At 41.8% G+C, this 14,343-nt stretch overlaps 1 long non-coding RNA gene across 2 annotated transcripts in view; it reads left to right on the top strand.

Annotated features, from left to right (window-relative positions):
- LOC143441892 (uncharacterized) overlaps positions 1 to 14,343 on the top strand; it is a 29,807-nt gene that overhangs the window by 8,863 nt on the left and 6,601 nt on the right. The window contains exon 3 of one of the 2 annotated variants that reach the window (XR_013109642.1): positions 13,756 to 14,164. The exons of the other annotated variant lie outside the window; for it this stretch is intronic. This is a non-coding gene — a long non-coding RNA (uncharacterized LOC143441892). Of the gene's footprint in view, positions 1 to 13,755; positions 14,165 to 14,343 lie in introns of those variants that run through there. 2 annotated transcript variants of the gene reach the window in all.

Here is a 14,343-nt window from a genome sequence, read left to right as displayed (position 1 = left end):
ATCTGTTTTTCTAACCTTTATCTTTTGGGGATGGTCTCAAAGGTAGGGGCTGGACATGGAAGGACTGGGAAGTGAGTGTGATTGGGTACGTGATGTGAAAGTCCCAGAGAATCAATAAAAATGTTAAGGAGGGAAGGAAGGAAGCAAGGAAGGAAGGAAGGAAGGAAGGAAGGAAGGAAGCAAGCAAGCAAGCAAGCAAGCAAGCAAGCTAGCTTTAGACTGCTCATCTGCATCTGGAGTCGGTCAGTTTCATCACAGCACTCATTGTTGTCCTTCACTGGGTTCTGAGATGCTGGAAGTTGATTAATTTAATCACGGAGCTCCTTCTTTTGCTTTGCCAACTAATCCCAAGATGCTAGGAGTAATGGACCAGCATAATCATTTTCTTTGTTTTTCCACAACTTGTCAAGTTGTATATATAGACTGACCAAGACCCTTGCCTTTCACAATCAGTGAATCAGGATAATCAAATGCATTTGTCTCCTTAAGTTTGTGAAATATTCATACTATGGGCTTTTAGTACTCCCAAGCTTCCAGGAGAACCTTCAGTAACTGTAGATAGTGACAAATTGGGAAGCCTATTCCAGATACTTTAAAAATTCATCCTTATACTTCTGTTGCTCTAGAACCACTTCTGGTACCAAAATTTGTATTAGTCAGAGTTATCTAGAGAAATAGAACTTATATAAAGTATATGTGTTATATATGTGTGTATGTGTGCATTCTCATATATTTAATGTATAGATATACATATGCATATACATATACACACATACATGTGTATATACATTATACATATATATACATATGTATGTATTATACATTATATAAGTTCTGTTCTTATATAAATTATGTCAGTCACAATAAATAAATATACATGTGTATGGGATTTATAGAATTATTTCTTGTAGGCTATGGTGCAGCTAGTCCAACCATAGCTGCCTACCAATGAAAGGTCAACACAAGAATCCTATAGGTGCTCAGTCCATGAGGCTGGGTGTCTCAGATCATCTTCAGTATTTTCCAAAATCCTGAAGAAGTGGTCTCTACTGTCAGTGAAGGAATGGACTTACCATCAAGACCAAGAACAAGCAGGCAAAGAGAGAAAGTTTCCTTCTTCCATGTCCTGAGTATAGGCTGCCATCAGGAGGTGAAACCAAGATTAAAGGTGGATCTTCTCACTTCAAATGATTTAATTAATAATAATAATAATAAAAATCCCTCGCAGATGTACCCAGTTGCTTGGGTCTTAGTTAATGCCAGATCAGATTGGTTTTGTATCAATTTGATGCAAGCATGTGTTATTTGGGACAGAAGGGCTCTGAACTAAGAAATGCACTTATAAGACTTGGCATAAGGGCAAGTCTGTTGGGCATTTTTAAAAAGGTGTTTATTATATACATATGAACACACCATAGATGTCTTCAGACACACCAGAAGAGGGCATCAGATCCCATTACAGATGGTTGTGAGCCACCATGTGGTTGCTGGGAATTGAACTCAGGACCTCTGGAAGATCAGTCAGTGCACTAAACCACTGAGCCATCTCTCTAGCCCCCAGACATTTTCTTAATTAATGATTTACACGGGAGTACCCAGCCTAGTATGGGTGGTGCCAACCCTAGGCTGGTAGTCTTGGGAGCTCTAAGAAAGCAGTCTGAGCAAGCTATGAGGAGCAGCCTGTAAGCAGCTCTCTTCCATATCCTCTACATACATTCCTGCCCAGAGTTTCTGCTCTGACTTCCCTGGATGATGAACCAAAAGCTATAAAATGAAATAAAGCTCTTTCTCAACAAATTGCTTTTGGTCATTGTGGTTTAGCTCAGCAATAGAAGCCCCAAGACACTGGGACTATGGACATAGCCTCCCATGCCCATGGGATTGTAAGTGTCCTTTAAAGTCCATGTATATCAAAGGCTTGGTCCTCTGCTTTGGAAGGTAGGCTTAGTGGGAGATCTTTAGGTCGTTGGAACTGTGACTTCAAAGGGAATTGAGGATTTTTTTTTTAAACTGGAGTTTTTAGAGCGAAACACTGGGCCCTGGTTTTTGTAGCAAACTAGGCTCATCCAGATCCTATGCCGATTAAAGTTGTTGATTTGACAAGATAAACAGTAACACAGGCAACAAGCCTCTAGGCATACCTGTGAAGGATTATCTAGATTAGGGTAGCCTCTGGGCATGCCTGCAAAGGATTGGGTTAATTAAAGTGGGAAGACCCACCTTAACTGTGATCAGTGAGCATTCTATGGGCTGGGATCCTGGACTGCATAAAAAAGAAAAAGAGCCAAGCACTCTTTCCCGGCACCCATAGTGCTCTGCTTCCTGACTGCTTACACAACCCTCATGCTCCTGACATCTGTGCCTTCCCTACCATGTGGACTTCATGCTCAAGCTGTGAGCCCAAATCAGTGCTTCCTTCATTAAGTTACTTTTGTCAGGTAATTTGTCACAGCAATGAGACAAGTAGCTAACACATGTCCTGAAAAGGCCACTTAACCAGACAAGCAATAGTGAAAAGCAGAGAAAAAGATTATTTTGTGTGGCCACGTTGGGAAGAGCAAAGAGGTCCAATCTTTTCCCTAGTCCATTTTTGGAGTCTTGACATGGGATTTCAAGAGAAGACAAGGGGGCTGGAGAGATGGCCCAACAAACACTGACAGCTCTTCCGGAAGTCCTGAGTTCAAATCCCAGCAACCACATGGTGGCTCACAACCATCTGTAATGGGATCTGATGCCCTCTATGGGGTGTCTGAAGAAAGCTACAGTGTACTTACATATTATAAATAAATAAACCACGGGGCTGGAGTGAGCAAGTGAGTGGGGCCAGAGTGAGAGGGAGAAGGGAAGGGGGGCGGGGAGAAGACAAGAGTCCTAGTTGTGGTGTGGTTCTGTCAGTCACTGACCTATCAGCATCCTAGCTCCAGATTCTCCTGTATGATTTACTGACAAGTAGTCAGAAAGTGTAAATTATCTTTCTGGGAGACAAGTGCCTCCTCTGCTTGGTACCAGGATTTAGCCTTCTTTCTCCTAGCGTGAGGCTCCTGGGGAAATTCCAATTTCTTGGGGTCTGTTGTCTGATAGAAGAAGAGGAAGACCCAAGTATCTCTGTAGAATACCTCCAGTCCATGTCTTACGGTTTCTTCTCCTCTCCTTTGGGCTCTGGCCACAGGTGAGCAGTTTGGCCCTGCCACATCCTTATGATATTTTTGCCTCACCACAGTCCCAGAGCAGCGAGGCCAATTGACGGTGGACCTCCAGCGTCTGCCCACATGAACTGGTTTTTGTTTGTTTAATTATTTTATTTATTTACATTGCCCCCCCCCTTCCCAGTGCCTCCTCCCACAGTTCTTCATCCTATTTCTCCTCCCCCTTGCCTCAGAGAGGGTGTTCCCCACCTCAGGCCTCCCCCTTCCCTGGGGCCTCAAGTCTCTCTAGGATTAAGCACATCTTCTCTCATTGAGGCCAGACCAGGCAGATCTCTGTCAGAGGTCTCAGACCAGCCTGTGTATGGTCCTGGTTAGTAGCTGAGTCTTTGGGAGCTCCCTGGGGTCCAGGTTAGGAAGACCCTGCTGGTCTTCTTATGGGGTCACCCTCCCCTTCAGATTCTTCAGTCCTTCCCTTAATTCAACCATAGGGGTGACTGACTTCAGTCCAATGGTTAGATATAAATACCTACATCTGTCTCAGTCAGCTGCTGGTAGGGCCTCTCAGACGACATCCTTGCCAGGCTCCCATCTGTAAGCACATCATAGCATCAGTAATAGTGTCAGGCCTTGGTGCCTCCTCACCAGCCCTCCATGAGATGGATCCCAAGTTAGGCCAGTCATTGGACTGCCTTTCCTTCAGTCTCTTCTCCATTTTTGTCCCTGCAGTTCTTTTAGACAGGAACAATTCTGGGTCAGAAATTTTGACTGTGGGTTAGTAACCTAGTCACCCCACTTGAGGTCCTGTCTATCTACTGGAAGTGAAGTCTTCCTTCTCCCTAATGTTGGGCATTTTGGCTAAGGTCACCCCCATTGAGTTCTGAGAGTCTCTTAACTCCTGGGTCTCTGATACTTTCTAGAGGGTTCCCCCACTCCCTCCCCCCAAGGCTGCTTATTTCCATTCATTCTCCCAGCCCTCTGGGCTTCTCTCCTGTCACTACCCCACCCAAGCCTGATCCATTCCCCCTACCACCACCCCTCTCCTCTCCCATGCAGGTCCTTCCCTCCCTCAGCCTACCATGATTATTTTCTTCCCTCTTGAAGTGAGAATGAAGCATCCTCACTTGGGCCTTTCTGCTTGTTACACTTCTTATGGTCTGTGGGTTGTATCCTAGGTATTTTGTACTTTTTGGCTAATATCCACTTACCAGTGCATACATACCATGTATGTCCTTTTGGGTCTGAGTTACCTCACTCAGGATGATATTTTCTAGTTCTATACATTTGCATGCAAAATTCATGATGTCCCCATTTTTTAATAGCTGTATAGTATTCCATTGTGTAAATAAACCATATTCACTTCGGTTGAGGGACATCTGGGTTGTTTCCAGCTTCTGACTATTACAAATAAGGCTGCTATGAACACAGTTCAGTTGAGGGATGTTGGGAGCCGACTCCTAGCAGAAAGTGGCTATCATCTTTACAGCCATCTCAGGCCATATACCCTGACAAGAGGCTTGTTTTCAACAGCCTACAACAGCTGAGCACACTCTGATAAACATCTTGTTTTTCCCACATGTCTTATTTTATTGTTTAGTGCCCCCAGCTGCAAGGTGCACGTGGTAAAGTGTCTTCAGCTGTGTTCCCCTGCTTGTGCTTATAAATACCCAGGATTTCCTTTCAATAAATGAGACTAGAGACTTGAACACACACCCTGTCTTGTCTCCATCCCCACTTTCTCTCTTGCTAGACCCCTTTGTCTGATCCCCTCAGACCAGAGCACTTAGCCCTAAAGCGTGGGGCAGTGCAGTCCTCAACAGAGGGACATCTGGGTTGTTTCCAGCTTCTGACTATTACAAATAAGGCTGCTATGAACACAGCGGAGCACGTGTCCTTGTGGTATGGTGGGGCATCTTTTGGGTATATGCCCAAGAGTGGTATAGCTGGGTCTTCAGGTAGAACTATTTCCAATTTTCTAAGGAACTACAGATTGATTTCCAGAGTGATTGTACCAGTTTGCACTCCCACCAGCAATGGAGGAGTGTTCCTCTTTCTCCACATCCTAGGCAGCATGTGCTGTCACTTGAGTGTTTGATCTTAGGAATTCTGATTGGTGTGAGGGTCGTTTTGATTTGCATTTTTCTGATGACTAAGGACTTTGAACATTTCTTTAAGTGCTTCTCAGCCATTTGAGATTCTTCTGTTGTGAATTCTCTGTTTAGCTTGGTACCCCATTTTTTTTAATTGCATTAATTGTTTTTTTTTTTTTTTTTTTGGAGGTTAACTTCTTGAGTTCTTTATATATTTTGGATATTAGCCCTCTATCAGATGTAGGGTTAGTGAAGATTTTTTCCCAATCTGTAGGTTGCCAATTTGTCCTATTGACGCAGCGTCTTTTGCCTTACAGAAGCTTTTCAGTTTCATGAGGTCCCATTTATCAATTGTTGATATTGGAGCCTGAGCCATTGATGTTATTATGTTCAGGAAATTTCCCCCTGTGCCAATGAGTTTGGGGCTCTTTCCCACTTTGTCTCCTATTAGATTCAGTGTATTTGGTTTTACATTGAGGTCCTTGATCCACTTGGACTTGAGTTTTGTGCATAAATGCACTTGAGTTTTGAGATAAATATGGATCTATTTTCTTTCTTTAAATCAGCAATATTTATTGAAGATGTTTTCTTTATTTCATCTTATATTTTTGGCTTTTTTGTCAAAGATCAAGTATCCGTAGGTGTGTGGGTTTACTTCTGAGTCTTTGGTTCTATTCCATTGATCAATCTGTCTGTCTCTGTACCAATAGCATGCAGTTTTTATCACTATTGCTTTTTTAGTACAGTTTGTGGTCAGGGATGGTGATTCCTCCAGAGGTGCGTACGTTGTTCAGAAACGTTTTTGGCTATCCTAGGTTTTTTGTTTTTCCATATGAAGTTGAGAATTGCTCTGTTAAGGTCTGTAAAATATTGTGTTGGAATTTTGATGGGAATTGCATTGAATCAATAGACTGCTTTTCAGCATCTAATGAGATGATCATGTGACTTTTCTTGAGTTTGTTTATACAGTGTATTATGTTGATGGATTTTCATACATTGAACCATCCCTGCATTCCTGGGATGAAGCTTACTTGATTGTGGTGAATAATGGTTTTGATGTGTCTTAGATTTGGTTTTTGAGAATTTTATTGAGTATTTTTGCATTGATATTCAAAAGTGAAATTGGCCTGAAGTTCTTTTTCTATTTTGGATCTTTGTGTGGCTTGGGTATCAGAGTAACTGTGGCTTCATAGAATGAATTAGGTGGTGCTCCTTCTGTTTCTATTTTGTGGAATACTTTGAAGAGTGTTAGTATTAGATCTTCTTTGAAGGTCTGGTAGAATTGTTCACTAAAACCCTCTGGCCCTGGGCTTTTTTCTTAAGTTGGGAGGTTTTTAATGACTATTTCTATTTCCTTAGGGGTTATGGGACTGTTTAGATAGGTTACCTAATCATGATTTAACTTTGGTATCTTAGTTAGGGTTTTATTGCTATGAACAGACACCATGACCAATGAAAGTCTTAAAAAGGACAACATTTAATTGGAGCTGGCTTACATTGTTCAGAGTCTATTATCATCAAGGCAGCATCCAGGCAGGCATGGTACAGCTGGAGCTGAGAGTTCTACATCTTCATCTGAAGGCTGCTAGCAGAATATTGACTTCCAGGCAGCTAGGACTAGGGTATTAAAGCCCATGCCCACAGTGACACACCTACTCCAGCAAGGCCACACCTCCAAATAGTACCACACCCTGGGCCACGCATATACAAACCATCACATTCCACTCCCTGGCCCCCATAGGCTTGTTCAAACACATGAGTCTATGGGACCATAGCTAGTCATAGCATAATAAAAAAGTACATTTTAGTCCAACTTTCAAAGTCCCCAGAGTCTATAGCGCAGTCTCAACAATGTTAAAAGTCCAAAGTTGAAAGTCTGTTTGGAAGGCTGGAGAGATAGCTCAGCAGTTAAGAACACCAACTGCTCTTCCAGAAGGCCTGAGTTCAATTCCCAGCAACCACATGGTAGCTCACAACCATCTGTAATGGGATCTGATGACTTCCTCTGGTGTGTCTGAAGAGAGCAATGGTGTACTCATATATATAAAATAAATTAACAAATCTTTAAAAAAAAAAAAAAAGTCCCTTCTGAGATTCATCCACTCACTTAACTGTAACCCCCAAAGCAAGACAGGAAACCAGCTGGGCAAGCTCCAAACTGCATCTCCATGATGTCAAAGCAGTCTTCAGATCTCCAACTCATTTTTCATTTTTGTTGACTGCAACAAACTTCTTTCTCCTGGGCTGGCTCCACTCCCTATTAGGAGCCTTCCTCAGCAGATAGCCCATGGCTCTGGCATCTCAAACATCTTAGGGTCTCCAAGGCAACTTCAATGTTACAGTTTTTTGTTTCTATGTCTGGTATCCACACATGATCTTCTGGGCTCCTCCAAAGGGCTGACATCACTTCTCCAGCTCTGCCCTCTGTAGCACTCTAAATTCAGGTTAATCCACTCCACTGCTGCTGCTGTTCTTGGTGATCATCCCATGGTACTGGCATCTCCAATATGCTGTGGTCTTCCACAGCAACTAGGCTTCACTAATAGTCTCTAATAGGCTTTCTTCATGGTGCCAAGCCTCAACTCCTTTGCATGACCCCTTCAGTCCTGGGCCATCAACTGTAACTGAGGCCGCACTTTCACCAATGGCCTTCCATGGTCTCTCACAGTGCTAAGCCCCAGTTGTTTTTCATGACCCCTTCATGTCTTCAAAGCCAGTACCACCTGGGTGACTCTTATACATTATCAAGTACAGATGCAGCATAAGGTACAACCTTGGCTATCTCTGGAACACAGCTTCTTTGTGCTCTCAGAAAACGCTTCCCAGAAGATTCCCCTCAGTGATGCTGATCTTTTCTTAATCACCACTAATTTCTTAGCTCAAACTAACCAGCATCAGTTATCTCAGTATTTTTGACTTTAAAGCCAGAGCCACATGGCTGAAGCTGCCGTGTTCTGTTGCTTGTAGGATCTTGAACATGGCCCCTTGTTCTATTATATCATCACCAGCTCTCTGTTATCAACTCCTTCACTGCCCAAACTCGGCTGTCCTGTATCTTGCTCTTTAAACTGACTTTGAACTCAGAGACCTGCATGCCTGTCTCCTAAACACTGGGATTAGGTGTGATCCACCAAGCCTGGATTTAAGCTTTTCTTCACCTAGAACTTGCTCTGTTCCAGGCTGGTCTTGAACTCAGAGATTTGCTTTGCTTATTTCCTGGGATTATAGGTGTGTACCACTGTGCCTGGATCTAAATTTAGCTGGAAATGATCTTGCCCCAAAGTCCCAATCCCTTAATCTGCTATCTCCTAGAATACAAGATTCAGTTTCATTTCACTTCCTGGTGCCCCTTTAGTACCATATATTTTATATTTAACTTGCTATGCTTGTTTAAAATGTTCTTCATAAGACTTAACCAGAGAACAAAGTCTATCATGGATGTTTCTGAGACTTCCTTTGTCAATGCAATTAATCTGAGTCTCTTTATCTTAGCCTCAGGCAGACTTTTAAGACAAGGGCAGAAAATAGTCACATTCTCCACCAAAATACCACAAAACAGTCTCTAGGCCATTTATTGAAATTCTTCACTAAAACTTCTTGGGCCAGGTCTACACAATTCAATCACTCTCAGTAACAATGTCTTCCATATTCCTACTAGGAATATTAAGTCCATTAAGCCCCATTTAAAGCATTCCACTGCTTTCCAGATCCAAAGTCCCAAAATCCACAGTCTTCCAAACAAAAGCATGGTCAGGCCTATCACAGAAAGACCCCCACTCCTGGTACCAACTTCTTTCTGAGTTAGGATTTTACTGCTGTGAACAGACGTTCTGACCAAGTCAACTCTTATAAGGACAATATTTAATTGAGGCTGCTTATAGGTTCAGAGGTTCAGTTTATTATCATCAAGGCAGGAACATGGCAGCATACAGGCAGGCATGGAGCCAGCAGAGCTGAGAGTTCTACATCTTCATCTGAAGGCTACTAGCAGAATACTGGCTTCTAGGCAGCTAGGATGATGGTCTTAAAGCCCACACCCACAGTGATACACCTACTCCAACAGGGTCACACCTTCTAATAGTGCCCCTCCCTGGGCCACACATATACAAACCATCTCATTTGGTCTGTGGTATCTGTCTAGAAAATCATACATTTCATCTAGATTTTCCAGTTAATGGGCTTTTTTAGTAGGTTCTGATGATTTTTTGAATTTTCTCAGTTTCTGTGTTATGTCCCCCTTTTTATTTTTGATTTTGTTAATTTGGATACTCTCTCTGCACCCTTTAGTTGGTTTGGCTAAGGTTTTATATATCTTGTTGATTTTCTCAAAGAACCAATTCTTGGTTTTGTTAATTCTTTGTATCTTTCTCTTTGTTTCTAACTGGTTGATTTCAGCCCTGAGTTTGACTGCTATCTACTCCTCTTGGTTATGTTTACCTCTTGCTGTTCTAGAGCTTTCAGGTGTGCTGTTAAGTTGCTTGTGTGGTGCTGGCACCACAGACCCACTTTATGGTCACCTCTGAATCCAGCAATGACATCACCCCTAGGCGACAAGGACCTGCCTGCATCTGTTGCTTTGGCAGCCACCACACATTCCCAGCGTCTACCTCATCTGTGCGCTTTACCTGCATGCCTCACCTGTGTGTGGTGGTGCATGTGATTATATCATGGCCCAAATAAAAGGCAGAGACCCAAGCCTCTTGCCCCTTCTTCTTCATCACCCCCTTCTTTCCTCCTTCTCTTCCCTGTTTCCCCCAATAAACCTCTTCTCATGAGCTGTGCTGGCCTGGTGTGATCTGTCCAGCTATGAGCTGCCTTCTAACACAATATATGGAATCTTTCCAACATCTTTATAAAGGCACTTAGTGCTATGAATTTTCCTCTCAACACTGCTTTCATTGTGTCCCATAAGTTTAGGTCTGATGTGTCTTCATTTTCATTGAATTCTATAGTCTTTGATTTCTTTCTTTATTTCTTCCCTGACCAAGTTATCATTGAGCGGAAAGTTGTTCAATTTCCTTGTGTATGTGGGCTTTCTGTTGTTTTTGTTGTTATTGAAGTCCAGCCTTAGTCTTTGGTAATCTGATAGAATGCATGGGATTATTCCAATCTTCTTGTATCTGTTGGTTCTTGTTTTGTGCCAGCTTATGTGGTCAATTTTGTAGAAGGTACCATGAGGTACTGAAAAGAAGGTGTATTCTCTTGTTTTGGGGTGAAATGTTCTGTAGATATCTGCTAAATCCATTTGGTTTATAACTTCTGTTAGCTTCATTGTGTCTCTGTTAGTTTCTGTTTTAATGACTTGTCCAATGGGGTGTTGAAGTCTCCCACTATTAATGTGTGAGATTCAATGTGTTTTTTGAGCTTTAGTAAAGTGTCTTTTACAAATGTGGGTGTCCTTGCACTTGGGGCATAGATGTTCAGAATTGAGACTTCCTCTTGGTAGATTTTTCCTTTAATGCATATGAAATATCATTTCTCATCACATTTAATAACTTTTGGTTGAAAGTCTATTTTGTTGGATATTAGAATAACAACTCCCACTTGTTTCTTGGGACCATTTGCTTGGAAAACTTTTTTCCAGCCTTTTACTCTGAGGTAGTGTTTGTCTTTGTCACTGACATGTGTTTTTCATATGCAGCATAATTCTGGATCTTGTTTATGTATCCAGTCTGTTAGCCTGTGTCTTTTTATTGGGGAATTGAATCCATTGATGTTGAGAGATATTAAAGAAAGATGGTAGTTAGTTCCTGCATTTTTTGTTGTTGTTGCTGGAAGTGACATTATATGTGTGTGATTCTCTTCTTTTAGGTTTGTTGTGAAATGTTTAATTTCTTGTTTTTTTCTTGGGTGTAGTTACCTTCCTCGTGTTGGAGATTTTGTTCCAGTATCCTCTGTAGGGCTGGATTAGTAAAAAGATATTGTTTAAATTTGGTTTTGTTATGGAATATTTTGGTTTCTCTATCAATGGTGCTTGAGAGTTTTGCTGGGTATAGTATCCTGGGCTGGCATTTGTGTTCTCTAAAGGTCTGGATGACATCTGTCTAGGATAGTCTGGTTTTTAGAGTATATATTGAGAAGTCTGGTGTGATTCTGATACATCTGCCTTTATATGTTACTCGGCCTTTTTACCTTATAGCTTTTAATATTCTTTGTTTTGTGCATTTCTTTGTTTTGTGCATTTAGTGTTTTGATTATTATATGATTAGAGAATTTTCTTTTCTGGTCCAATCTATTTGGTGTTCTGTAAGTTTCTTGCACATTTATGGCCATCTCTTTCTTTAGGTTAGGGAAGTTTTTTTCTATGATTTTGTTGAAGATGTTTTCTAGCCCTTTGAGCTGGGAATCTTCACCCTCTTCTATTCCAATTATTTTTAGGTTTGATATTTTCATTTTGTCCTGAATTTTCTGGATATTTTGGGTTAGGGGGTTTTTATACTTTGTATTTTCTTTGACTGATGTGTCATTATTTTCTATGATATCTTCTACACCTGAGATTCTCTCTTCTATCTCTTGTTTTCTGTTGGTAATGCTTGCATCTGTAGTTCCTGATCTCCTAGGTTTTCCATCTCTAGGGTTGCCTCTCTTTGTGTTTTGTTCAATTCGTTCACCTGCTTGATTGTATTTTCTTGTATTTCTTTAAGGTATTTATTTGTTTCTTCTTTAAGGGCTTCTATCTGTTTGCCTGTCTTTTCCTGCATTTCTTTAAGGGAGTTATTTATAGCCTCCTTAAAGGCCTCTATCATCTTCATGAAATGGGATTTAGGTCATTATCTTGCTTTTCAGGTGTGTTAGGGTATCCAGGGATTGCTGTGGTGAGAGAACTGGTTTCTGATGGTGCCAAATTGCATTGGGTTCTGTCTCATACGATCTTGTACTTGCCTTTGCCCATCTGGCTGTTTCTGGTGTTAACTGACTGGAGCTGGTGTCTTTGGAGACAAGTAGAGCTCTGTGATATGGGTTAGAGCCAGTCTCCTTGGAGGCAGGCAGTGTTGTCTCTGGTTAGAGTGGGTCTCCTGTGTCCCTGGATACTGAGGACCTACTGGGAGGCAGGCAGGCTGTAAGGGTGTGGGAGGATATCAGGTCAGATGATCTGGCCTTGGTGGGGAAACAGACTGGCCCAAATGAACTGTTCTGTCTTTATAAATTGATAACCTCAGGCATTTGTTCTTGTGTTGATGAACACAGCAGCATGAGATGCTTTCATCTCTACTAGGCTAAACTCACAAAGTAGATGAAACATCAGAGGCCAAATTATTGTTTCTGTTTCCATGCTGCCTGCAAAAAGCATGCTCTCATATGTGATATTCCTGTGGTGACAGAACAGTAATCATCATAACATTAAAAATGTGTTTTTCTTGGTATATAATAATTTATTTTTAATGTTTATTTATATGGAGCTGGAGAGATGGCTAAGAGTTAAGAACACATACTTACTGCCCTTTGGGAGGACCCTATTTCAGTTTTCAACACCCACATCAAGTGGCTTATAGCCAGCTGCCTGTAACTCCAGCTCCAGGGGATCTGATGCCTCTGGCCTCTGCAGGCACCTGCATTCATGTAGACTCATGAAGACACATATACCTACATATAACTTTAAAATGCTTATTTAAATGTTTCTTTATATACTTTATATGGCATGTCCTTGTTATGAAAGACATTTATTTTGAGACAGACTCTCATTGTGTAGCCCAAGGTAGCCTTAAACTCACCATACCTTGTTTCAGTCACCCTAGTGTGATGGACCACATTTTTAAACTCATCATTTTGCACTGCAGAGATGGCTCAGTAATAAGAGACTTTCCTCTGCCATCATGAGGATGGGTGCCTGGATCTCAGTATCCATGCAACAAACTGGGCATCCCTGCTAAATGCCTGCAACCCCAGCTCTGAGAAAGATAGAAATACAAGACTCCCTGGGCTTGCTAGCTTCCAGCTTGGCAAAGAAGGCAGATTCACAGAAAGAACCTACGTCAAAAGGAATGGACAGAGAGTGACAGAAGAGGACACCCGACATTTTGTCTGTGGGCAAGCACCCTTCCAATTCTGAGTGTCAGCACTTTGAAGTCATGGGGTAAAGGTTGAATAGGTACCTGTGGAGCCCTCAGTTTCCCCACTTGCCCTTCTTAGGGCAGGCTCACATGCTCCAACTACACTAAATGCTCATTTCCTTGGTTCCTAGCCACCTAGGGGTAACTGTTCCTCCTGGCTTTAGTAGAATCGTTTTGTATTTGACTAGCAGATAGGTGCTTCTGTCTCCTAGGCAGAAGACTAGAGGACTATTCTGAAGAATCAAAACCGTACTAGTACAATATTGGCACAAAGCTTGTGGAAGTAACCAACAAATATCTGATTGGATTTAAGGACCACTCCATGAGATGAGACCCAGCCCTATGCTGTCCAAGTGGTCAAGAACCTGAGACTAGATGGGCCAGGGACCTAGGGGAAAGCCAAATACTACTATTCTGCTAAAGGAACATAGCAATAAAATGACTACTCATGATGTTCTTCTATACTCACAGATCAGCGTCTTGCTCAGCCATCATCAGAGAATCGTCCTCTTTCAGTAGATGGGAACAAAACAGAGACCTACAACTAGACAATGTGCAAGATCACATGACTTGAGTCCAAAATGGGATGCTCCATCAAATTCTTCTCCTCAGAGCTCAGGGCAATGGGTCCATTTTAAATGAATAAAAAGGGCTATTACATTTTTACATTTTTATCAGACTATTTAAAATGTACTCAGGAGCTGGCAAGATTTCTCAGTGGGCAACGGAGCTCACTCTACAAGACTGATGACCTGAGTTCCATCCCCAAGGTCCACACAGAATTGGCTTCTAGCTTCCACATGCATGCCATGGCATGTACACAATTCCTTACCCCCACATCACACACGCACACACATGTACACACAATAAATGGAAATTTTAAAAAGGATATACATTAAAAAACTAAACATTTTCTAACAGCCTTATGTGCTTTATTTTCAATGTTTTCTTTGATTTTGAGGTAGTATTGCTGAGTAGCACAGGCCTGCATCAGACTTGCGGTCCTTCTGCTTCTGTTCCTTGGTGCTGGGATTGAAGAACTGCATCCACATTTAACTA

This window comes from Arvicanthis niloticus, chromosome 4 (assembly GCF_011762505.2).
Source record: "Arvicanthis niloticus isolate mArvNil1 chromosome 4, mArvNil1.pat.X, whole genome shotgun sequence".
In the NCBI taxonomy this organism is placed as follows: domain Eukaryota; kingdom Metazoa; phylum Chordata; class Mammalia; order Rodentia; family Muridae; genus Arvicanthis; species Arvicanthis niloticus.
This window is presented reverse-complemented; position numbering and strand designations above follow the sequence as displayed.